Source organism: Neovison vison, chromosome 7 (genome assembly GCF_020171115.1).
Source record: "Neovison vison isolate M4711 chromosome 7, ASM_NN_V1, whole genome shotgun sequence".
NCBI classification, from domain to species: Eukaryota; Metazoa; Chordata; class Mammalia; order Carnivora; family Mustelidae; genus Neogale; species Neogale vison.
Window position 1 is genome coordinate 8,916,112 of NC_058097.1, and position 11,389 is coordinate 8,927,500.

Consider the following 11,389-nt stretch of genomic DNA (forward strand, 5'->3'; position numbering starts at 1 on the left):
GGAGTTTGCATTTTAAACAAACAAAGGGGCTTCTGATGGGGGCTGGGATTCCCAACTGGGGAACTGAAGGAAAGAAAAGCTTCGGGAAGAATTAGCAGCACAGAGCCTGACTAGAGGAAGAGGTCTGACTGCTCCTCCAGCCTCCCCCTCCCCTGGAGACGCCCCCAGTGATGGCAGCTGTATCAGACGGGGGAACACCCAGCCCCGGCTTTCGTGTCGCCGACAAAGGGCACAGATCCTTTGTGTGGAGGTTCATTCCACTGTAAGACAACAACTGAGCGTCCTTCCCAGAGCCTTGGAAAAGAAGGTGCTTCTTGAACCTTCCTCAGGAGGAACACATTCCAGTTCACTCAACCCTTTTCCTGATGCCCTGGTCCCAAGACCCTCGTCACTCTTGTCACTCTCCTCAGGATGACTTCGAGTCTGCCACTAATACTCTCCTCAGGTGATACCCAAAACGGAAAACGTGATTCCAGACATGGTTGGACCAATGCCAAGTCCAAGGGCGTGTGCCTCTCTTGAACTGGACATTTATGTTTATAAAGCTGTCCAAGGGCACATCGCTTTTGTCAAAGCCTGACATATCTGATATCACTACAGACTCTATTCTGCACCTTTCATTCATCTAGGAACCTTTCCGAAAACTAGAGAGAGTTAATGCCACTCACGCGGTTGCTTAGTGGTCCCCACTTTCTTTCCTAAAATATCAGAAACTATGTACTGAGTTTTTCGTTCCCAGATTTTCACAGGGATTAATGTCAAGGTTATTTCCTTCTTGTACCTGTGAGCTCTTCCTCCCTCCCCTCCCCCCACATGCATTCTTATTCTTTCCTTGATCCGTCTAGGTCACCTCTTCCTTTTCCCTCCTTTCCTCTTCTCCACAATTTCAGCAAGATTTCCAACAAGCACAGCTGATGCTTTTTACTCAGGACTGCCGGTTCACAGAACATGAGGACTTGAAGGGGCCTTGGAAAAGAGCCAAGGCAAACCCCTCACTGTGGAGGTGAACACACTGGGCATCGAGGGCACAGGTCACAATGACACGCCCAAGTTGGGTCCAAGCCAGCATTAGGACCCAGACCTTTTCCCTGGCTGAGCATTTCTCATAGCCTGCCTTGTTCGGACGTGGAGTCTCAGCTGTGGGGCCGGACAGGCTCTAAGGCTCCTCTCCCGGGATAGGTATGGGGGCAAATGCCCTAAGAAAGACGGTGGCCTGTAAGGTCCCTAAATCAGGTACAGTACAATGTTAAACGAGAGCAAGAACTCACTTCTACTCCTCACTGCTCAGATGGGATTTCTAGAAAAGCAGAAACAATGCCGCTGAGATCCAGACATCACAGGAGCACTCTGCCTTTTGTGGATGTGCATGGCATGGGGGAGGAGGAGGCACACAAACGGAACCAAAAAGGAAATGAATACAAAAACAAACGTCAAAATGCACCTTACGAAGACGGCGGACACAGAAGCCAACTGCCAGAGCGCCCGACGGCTAAACCGGGGACAATCTGAGCAAGAAGACAGTCATGCCGGGCTATAACCCAAAGTGGAGGGTAAATGTCCATGAGCCCGCACTGATGTAAAGAAATGAAGGAATAAATAAATAACTGGGGGAGAAGGGACAAATCTCCCATGTGAAGGAATTCCTAACGGTTTACGTAGATGCTATGCCCATAAGGAGTGAGAACATAAATCCCTACTCCTGTTGTGTGGGCTGCACATGGCAACCTCCTTCCAGGAGGAACAGTATGGAAAGGAAGGGAAAAGAGTGACTGCATAGCGGAGAAACGGGACAGACACTAGCTAAGCCAGGTGAAGAAGGTCCGCGTCAACAGTGGTAAGTCACCTTGGCAGAATGTGAACTTAATATGATGAGACGAGAAGGGCATTCTGTCTCTGGGGTCTCCTTAATCCCAGTCTGATCAGGAAAAAAGAAATCAAATTCCAGCACTGGGATATGGTATATAAGCCCTGAGAAGCATACCTCACAATGGCCCATGAAGTCTTGGGGCGCCTGGGGGGCTCAGTCGGTTAAGCATCTGACTCTTGCTTTCGGCTCAGGTCATGATCTCAGCGTCCTGGGTCTAAGCCCCGCGTCAGACTCTGTGCTCAGCCGGGAGTCTGCTGGGGAGTGTCTCTCTCTCACTCTGCCCCTCCGCCCGCTCGCTCACGCTCTGTCTCTCACTCACTAAAATAATAAATAAATCTTTAAAAAGGGGAAGGGAAGGATAAGGAAAGTCTGAGAAACTGTCTCTGTCCCAAAGAGCCCAAGGACACAGGGAGATTAAATGCACTGTGGGAACCCAGATGGACTTCCAGAACAGAAAGAGGCCATTTGGTAAAAACTAAGGAACTCTGTATGAACTGTAGACTTCAGTGAATACATTATTACTACTTATTTAATTGTAATCAATGGACCTGATTACGTAAAAGAGGATAACGGGAGAAATTGGGTGTGAGGTGTGCGGGAACCCTGCTGCAGGGTCTCCATTTCTCTGTCAATCTAAAACTGATCTGAAGCACAAAGTCTGTTTCAAAAGTTACACACACACACACACACACACACACACTAAAATGAGAGAATAGTATACAGAAAAGCAGATGACCTTCTGGAAGCGGGCTGGGGCAGGGAGATGCTCTGATACTCTGAAGTGGGGATGTAGGGTCTGGGGGGACAGGCTCCAGGGCCTCCTGTCCGACGGGGAGGCAACAGCTAGAAGAGAGATGTGGGGAAGGGCACAAAGCACGGGGTATCCTGGTCTCCCCGGCGAAGGGAGGGCTGCAGCTGACCCCAGAAAGCCGAGGTGACGGTGGCTCCACCAGCACGATTTGCAAGGCTCACCAGCTGCGCTTCGCAGGTCAGAACTGGAAGCCAAGACTTGAGCCCACTCGGGATCTGCGACCTGTAAGTGGCATCCAAGCAAAGAGGGTGGGAGGAGTGCCAGCACGTCAGCAAGAACACCTCCTCCCAAAGACAGGCTCATGGTCCACGGATAGAGGCAGAACTCCGGCCTGCCTGGACCACAAGTAAGGCTTTGCAACGGGGCCACGACATTCTCCCCTTTTAGGCTCAGTGAAAAAAGTGTTTTGTGCACATGCCCTAGAAGTGAGCATCCTCTTTCATAACCAGGGCAGCATTCAAAACTGTCTTCATAAGATCCTGCTCCTTTAGGCAAATGAATTCAAGCCAGAAATTGTAAGGGGAATAATACTTTCCCGTTCACCATTGTGCCTTTCTGCAATAAATAATTTCTAGTCAGGGTGCTAGAGAATTCTAAATGATAGACATATTATGTTCATGAAAGACAACTTTAAGAAAAATCTTTCTGCAATAAAAGTGAGGGTTTTTCCCCCCTTCTTGGCATCCCAGCTTGCCATAGAAATGAGTGATTTTCTGAATTTCTGCCAAGTTAGATGGTTCAGCATGCTATTAGATTAGTCTGTTTATACAGAAACAGCCCAAAATAGGAAACACACAGAAGCTATTAAAGATATTGTCCTGTGAGGGAAAGATTTGAATGGTTTTCTTACTGCAAGTGGGAAATAAGATATGAGTCAGTATTAATGTGATAAAGAAGTTAATGCGTTCTAAAGCAAACCATTGGGTTCTTCATCTTGTTTCAGAGGCGACAATAAAAGGAACACACAGACAATTATTTAGGGTTGGGTGAGCAGCGAAGGCAGTGAACGCTGCACAGCCTAACCAGGCCTGCCAGTTAGAAACATATCCCTCTTCAAAAAATAATACGGGGGCACCCGGGGAGTTTTCACAGGGAAAGATGGTTGGCGGTCAAAAATAAGAAAAAAAAAAAAAAAAAGAAGAAGAAGAAGGAAGACTAAATAAATATATAAATAAAACAAGGTTTCAGAAATTCAAAAGTGAAATTCCAATTTCACTTCTGCCCTTGGGTTGCTCCATAAACTAATGGAAATCATATGACCTCTAAGGTCAATGCGATTCAAGACAGAGGACTTATATTGAGTTCTCCGTGTGAGATGCTGTGGACTGTTACTTTCCTCATCTATAAAGTGCACAGTGTGACCTATACCTTGAAGTCACCTCGTCCTCCTCAGTAAGTCACAAGATGACCTATGGGTGAAAGACAGGGCCACGGTCCGGCCACAGCAGCGGCTCCTGACAGCACTTTGTGATAGACGTATGTGACTCCATAAGTAAAAATACGTCTAAAATGCCCAAATAAAGCCTGGTGTTATGTATCATTTTCCTCGTAGGTCATAGATGAAAATCATGAAGATATAGGGCTATCTCACAAAATGCAGATTTCTTATGGGGTCATCATCTTCTTGGCTGTCTTCTGAGGCCTGCTGAGTAACTTAGAACTTGCTGTGCAGCAGAGGAGCAAAGAAAGGTGAATTCTCTGCTCTCTAGAATGCATTTGCTTTCCTACTGCTGTGTAACAAATTACCACAAATTTAGTGGCCGGAAGCAACATACATTTATTATCTTATAGTTTTCATAGGTCAGGAATATGGGCATTACTTAGTTGGGTTCTCACCTTCAGGGTCTTGCTTGGCTGAAAACCTGGTATTGGCTGGGCTATGGTTTCCTCAGAGGCTCCAGCAGGGGAAACTGAAAAACCTTAAGCTCCTGAAGACTATTGGCAGAACTCATCTCCTTGAGACTGGAGTAATGATATCCTTATTTTCTTGTTGTGCACTTTGGGCCCTTTATCTTCTAGAAGATTCCTGCAGTTCCTTGCCACATAGCCCACTCTATAGCCCCCCTCACAACATGGCAGCTTACTTCCTCACAGCCATCAATGGAGACTCTGGCTTCAGACCCTCTTGAAAGGGCTATCACTTGATTAATCCAGGCCCACCCAGGAGGATCTCCTTTCTGATTAACTTAAAACCAACCCATCTAGGACCTTAATTACATCTGCAAGATTCCTTCACTTTGCACTGTAATGTAGCCTAATGAAGGAAGTGACGATCCATCATCGTTTCCGTATTTTATTGTTTAGAAGCAAGTCACAGTTTCTCTCTACATGCAAGGGGAGGGTGTCGCACCAGGTAGTGGACACCAGGAGATGGGAAATCAATGGGGCCACCAAACAAAGGAAGAAAACACAGGGGTTCATAAAGTTTCATCTTGGTAGTGTCAGAATTACTTCATTTATGAGTGTTCTTAGAATCTTGGAGGGTGGAGAGAATCAAAATAGAGCCCTGTACTTCTTTCGAATAACCATACTTTCTCAAGGCTTTCCTGGAATTATGGGTTGCTGGGTAGTATGTATTAAATACAGGTATGCTTAAAATGTACACTTATATCTTAGTTACTGATACCCGGGTAACCAAAATCGTCCTTCCCTTAGCGCGACAATGAACTTGAGCATCTAGGAGCACCACAGCATCAAGAAAAGCCAAGATGGGTTCACAGGTAAACCAGTGTCTGGTTGTCTGAAAGACCAGAACAACACAGGTTCAAGGAGGACCATGAAGGGTGGAATGTTATTAGCTGGCCAACAGATGCCAAGTTCTGAGGTCTCCAGACACAAGAAAAGAATATGCAATACCGAGAGGGGAAGACAAATCAAGAGGGGAGAGATGAGGGCAGGTAAGGCTGGAGAAGGAGGAGAAAGTAAAGCAAATTTTGTACAGGGAGGGACGAAGGGGATGGGAGGATGGGGCAGGGGCAGGAGGGGACAGGAGAAAATTTAGCCACCAGTTAACTGAAAAGTTCAGTTAACCAGAATGATGTGCCAGTTAAGTAAGATTCCATGAAGCTTGGCAGCCTGATTCTGGTCATTAACTTTAATGTTTCAGAATCCCAGCACTTTCACAGGTGTGCGTGGAAACCATCTGGTTTTTCTGCTCTATCCTGCCTATTAAAGCCCAGCATCTTCAAAGATAAATTGTGGATCATGGGGTGGGGGAGGGATGGGGGTAAAAGCCTTTACCACAGGATTTGCCTTCACTAAAAAGAGGCTTTCAATAATCTCAGAATGGGATTGTTTTGTTTTGAAATTCAGATATTTAAAAAATAAAATAAAATACAGTGATATGTTTTAATATATAGGAACACCACCTGGGGAAGTAAATTACTCAAAACAACATCCCAACAAAACAAATGCAGTGTGTGGTGACCCAGACATGATAAATGAAAGAAGAAATAAACTGAGGGAGGGGGAATCCGTATCCAAAACCATGTCTTTACAGTAGTGATGTTTATAAATTTGACACCCTTGCAAGGAGAGCTCACGCAAGATTATTTCTATGCAAATACGCATTTTGCCAACTCAAGAGCATGCAGGAAAGGGGGAAAAAAAACCCCAAATATATTTCTTGAAAATCGATTCTTGTGCAGGACAAGTGCATCAAGAAACAGTAAGTACACTGGTAAATATTAAAATGCTGTGTCAAATGCGAACTTGTTGGAGGATAAGGGTCCCGGATACAGGGGACAGGAAACCATTGCACACTGTCCAAGACTGAATATCCAAGTCTGCCAGTGATAGAGCCGCTTTCCTTCTTCCAGGGACAAAGCCTGAACACTGAAGGTCCCAAGCTTTGAGTTCCCTGTGGCTCACAGAGCCGGTTCTGCAGAAGGCTTCATGGAGCACATGTACACAACACAGCACGCTTCCTGATTGGAGCTGCCACCCAAGGGCTCCAAATCCTGGGAATCGACAGGTTCTTAGGAGAAAGTCTCAGGCCAGTGCCCTCAACAACCATCCCTCCTAAATTCCCAATGAACCCAACCTATCATTTCCTGGTTAGGGCAATCCCTTCAAGCTCACATTGCAGAAAGTGAAAGGCATAACATTCTTCTTCCTTTTTTTTTAAAGATTTTATTTATTTATTTGACAGAGAGAGTGATCACAAGTAAGCAGAGAAGCAGGCAGAGAGAGAGAGGGGGAACCAGGCTCCCTGCTGAGCAGAGAGCCCGATGCGGGGCTGGATCCCAGGACCCTGCAATCATGACCCAAGCTGAAGGCAGAGGCTTTAACCCACTGAGCCACCCAGGCGCCCCAGCATAACATTCTTTATTAGACATCCTTTCACCATTAGCTAGTGAGGGTACCATCCTGATCAGCTGTGTGTCTAATCCTGTCCTAGCATTATTAGCTCCAGACTGTCTCACCCCCTTTGAAAAAAGAGGACATTGAAGTGAGACATCAATCTGCCTTCTCAGTGTCCTGTGGTACAAAGGGACAGAGCTTGGTCTAAAGGAATCCAGACAAAGATAAGGTATATATGTTGTTTTCTGCTTGTCTGTTTTTTACCATGACCACCAACTTCTTTGCTTTTATAGATACAAACTGTGCACCGCTGAGGCTAGAAATTGCACAGAAGTGGAGGTTGGAAGGGGACCCAAGAGGGCCACTGTGGTTCTCGAATTATCCTATTAATGTGGGTGCCACTTACGTGTGTCAGTGTGTGTAAACTCACTGAGGTATATCACAGTGCAGTGTGCGCCCTTTTCTGCTTCTATTGTACTCGAATAAAAAGTTGAGGAACCTGCCGGGTATTGACGGTGGCCTGAGTAAGGTCTCCATCGCCCGGTTCCCTAAACCCAAGGCTCTTACTTGGGGAAGAGCCTCATGAACACATCCGAGGTGCCAGCAGAAAGCTTGTCAACGGAGTGCTGGACCATGGATGGACTGACACATGTCACAGGAAAGCAGCTCCAGGCTTTCCTCTCTACCTCTTGGTCCTATCTTTTGGGGGTAGGCAACTTTCTCATGAGTCGTTGCAGACATTAAAAAGATTCAGGCAATTCTAGCTTCATTCTTTGCAGGAAACACAGATTCTGTTCAAGAAGAGGCCTGTTAGGAGCTGAGCTATGTTTTCTTATGAACTATGTTTTCTTAAGAACTATTTCTTTTCTTAAAAATCTTATGTCTTAAGCCCCTCCCCCACCTCAGGATGTGACTATATTTGGAAATAGAGCCTTTAAAAAGGTAATTAGGTTAAAATGAGGTTGGTAGGATGGACCCAAATCTGACTGCTGTCCTTGCAAGTAAAGGAGGTCAGGACACAGAGACGCTCAGAGGGAAGACTCTGTGGGGACCCAGGAAGAGGACAGGTGACTACACACCAAGGAGAGGAGCCTCAGAGGAAAGCAGCCCTGCCAACACCTTGACTTTGGACTTCCAGACTCCCGAACTATGAGAAAATGTCTGTTGTCTAAGCTGCTCAGGCTGGCATACTTTGTTATGGCCACCCTAGGAAACTCATATAATGTCCAAAGCGAGAGTGGCTCCAGCATTTTCCTACTGAGATGGGAAGTCTCGAAGAACAAGGCTTTTGGAGTCAGGGATGCTGGGACTTGAGCTCCTCCCCTGTGGCCTGAGGCCAGTCATTTCCTGCTTCCATCAGAGGCAAAATGTGGAAAGTAACAACCTCACAGGCTTGTCATGAAAGTTTCATTAGATAAAGCAAGAGCGGTGCTGAACACCATGTCAGGCTCATAGATGGGGCCCAATAAATACTAGCTGTTAGCACTGTTGATAGGATGATGATAAAATGAAGATTAGAAAACCCTTTCTGGCTTGTTATAATAGTTTGTTATAACAAAGTGTACCGTGCAAATGAAATGATTCTACACAAAGGCCAATCAACATTTTGATTCATAGAGATGTTGAAATATAGCAAGGCAGCTTCATTCTAACATTCAGACAAACATTTCCCAAGCTCCTGGGACACCGAGGCACCAGGACGATGGGCTAATGGACATGGAGCCCACGATGGCGCTGAGGGGAGGGGGTACGCACACGGGTATCCTGGGACCAGGCAGGGTGGGGTGGGGCCTACAGGGGATTGCAAGCATCATGGGAGAATAGCCATGGGCAGGGAACTCATTCCAGCTCTGGGGCTGGGGGCCACATCTTACCGACTCTCACCCACCGGCCTCAGCACAGAAAGGGCACCACCCGTGCTCACACTGAGTCACTGCACACAGCTTCCTGAGTGAGGGACACACAGTAACATGGCCCGTCAGCAGAGCCCCAAGTCTGACCACTTTCTAAAATTGAACTGACCAGTGAACTCGGAGAGTTGAACAAAATGACCAGACTATTTATCTGGTGGCTTGCCCATTAAAAAGGTCTGGCAGGGATGCCCAGACCATCCCTGGGTCGCCCCTTCTCAGGATGTGTCAACTATCTTAAATTTGTCCCTTGTTGGAAAAACAAACACACAAACAACACCACAAAAAACAAACAAACAAAAAACCCCCAAACATTAAATAACATCTTACTTGCTAAACAAACAAAGAAGTGGGGTGTGGGTATATGCGTGTGAGCGCACACACGCATGCGCCAGCACGCGTACACACACCCGGAGAAAGGAGACAACAGACCTATCACCAGCACCTCTGCAAAGCTCTGGTGCTCATGAGTCACCAGGTAGAGAATGCCAGCCAAGGGAAGGGGAAGCTAATTAATGTTATTTTATTGAAGATTACCCTACTGACTGCCAAAGACATCATTTCTTTCCCTCCTCCCTCATTTCCTTTCAGCACACCCTTTTGAACCTACCATGTAGCAGGCCCTGGGAGATGTGAACAAGAGCAAAGGTATCCCATGACCCAGAGGAGCTGGGGTCTGGGGCAGGTCCTGGAGCTCCAGGAAGCATCTTCTAGAGTAGTTACACCTTCTCAAACGACAGGGATGGTGGGCCAGAAACGCAGAGAGTGCACCACGTTTCCACAGAGTCATAATTCAGCCTCCCATCTTCCCAAAATGGTAGAAATTTCTAAATTCAAATTTAACTAAAAACCGAAAGCTTACAAAAATGATTTTCCAACTAGAAGCACACAGGAGAGATCCCAAACCCAGGAGATGCTCCCTATTTCCTAAACATCAACGCATTAGCCTCACCTGCCAGCCAGACTCAGGCAGAACGTGCACGACACCCAGCCCAGAACCAGGCATTATTAAACACGTGTTGGCTGATTATCCAAGCATCACAACAAGCTATGGAAAAGAAAAAGCTAAGAATGCATTTCAAGGACAACCACACCAATATTTCTGGGGTGTACATAAAATAAGGCAGAGACTGTTGTTGGTACTCGAACTCTGCTTCACTCCACCTTAGAACCCAAGAGGAATGGTCTCTGGCACTGGACTAAGGTGAAGGGGGAGGCGTGTCCTTCATTTGCCACACACTTCTGCCCTCTTTGGCACAAAGACATACTTTCCTGAAGTCAAGAGGTTGGCCCTAACAAATGTGAGGTCAGCTCCCCAGGGTCACTTGAGGAATAATGTGGAAAGATGTCCAGCACAACCCACAGACATAAAGATACGGCGGTTTTGTGATTGCCCAGAGAGCCTGCCACCTCTACCCCACCCAGGTTATAGGGGATGCCTCCGGGGCCCCAGCCTGAAAGGCAGCAATCAGACTCAAAGGAAAAGATGTGTGGAAGATGTGATAAGCATGATTTTACTAACAACGGAAGGGTAAATATATAAATAAGCCATCTCATTCTGCTTCATTCCCGCTGCTTGTGCATGTACCCACGATGTCAAAGCTGGAAATGGCCTTATGAAACCCACAAGGCTCTGACCAGGGCAAGTTCTTTCAATAACCATTTGGTTTAAAAAAAAAAAAAAAAAAAAGCTGTCTAGTGTTGACTCTAAATTATTCATCTTACTGAGTGTGACTATCCGTTCATTTTTCAGAGATTTTCAAACGTTTAATTACAAGGTTCTGCCCTAGGGCAGCATACAAAGTTCAGCAAATTTTCTGTAAAGAGCCAGACAGGAAATATTTGAGGCTTTGTGTGCATATGGGCTCTGACTACTCAGCTCTGCCACTGTAGCTGAAAGCATAATAGACAGTCTGTAAACAAATGGGTATATCTGGGTGACCAATAAAACTTTATTGATGAAAACAATTCCCAGGCCGGATTTGGCCACAGCCTGTAAGTCTGCTGACCTGTGTAGTACCTAGAATGTGCAGCATATCACATTTTGAATTGTGAACATTTCTAAAAACATCTGGCCTCAAACGTTTCAGACAAAGGGCTGCAATCCTGAAGTTCTGATCGTGAGAAGTGCTCTATGCGGGAAACTTCTTTACAAAGAACTGGGACTTTCCTCCAGTCAGTGCTTGGCCAGTCTCCTTAAGTACTTTTTGGTCACCTGCTGTAACGCTCAGCGACAACAGCGGTGATTTCAACTTCCATCTGCAACCCAGGTGTGCGGAGCTGGTGCAGAGTACCTGCTCTGGGTCAAATTCCACAGGATGACTTGCATGCGGTTTTTCAGGGAGAGGAGGAGGGTGAATGCCCCCTTTAAAAGAGTAAGACATTAGGAGGACAACAATTTTCCCAAAGATAGATTTCCCAGATGACCCTCGCAGGCACCCATCTGTTTTCGAGGGTCCTTAGAACGAGGAGCACTCAAGCCGCGCCAGGGTCCAGACG

The 11,389-nt window shown here is 46.4% G+C and overlaps 1 protein-coding gene across 1 annotated transcript in view; it reads right to left on the reverse strand.

The window, feature by feature from the left end:
• WWOX (WW domain containing oxidoreductase) overlaps nucleotides 1-11,389 on the reverse strand; it is a 935,050-nt gene that overhangs the window by 493,045 nt on the left and 430,616 nt on the right. The window lies entirely within an intron of this gene.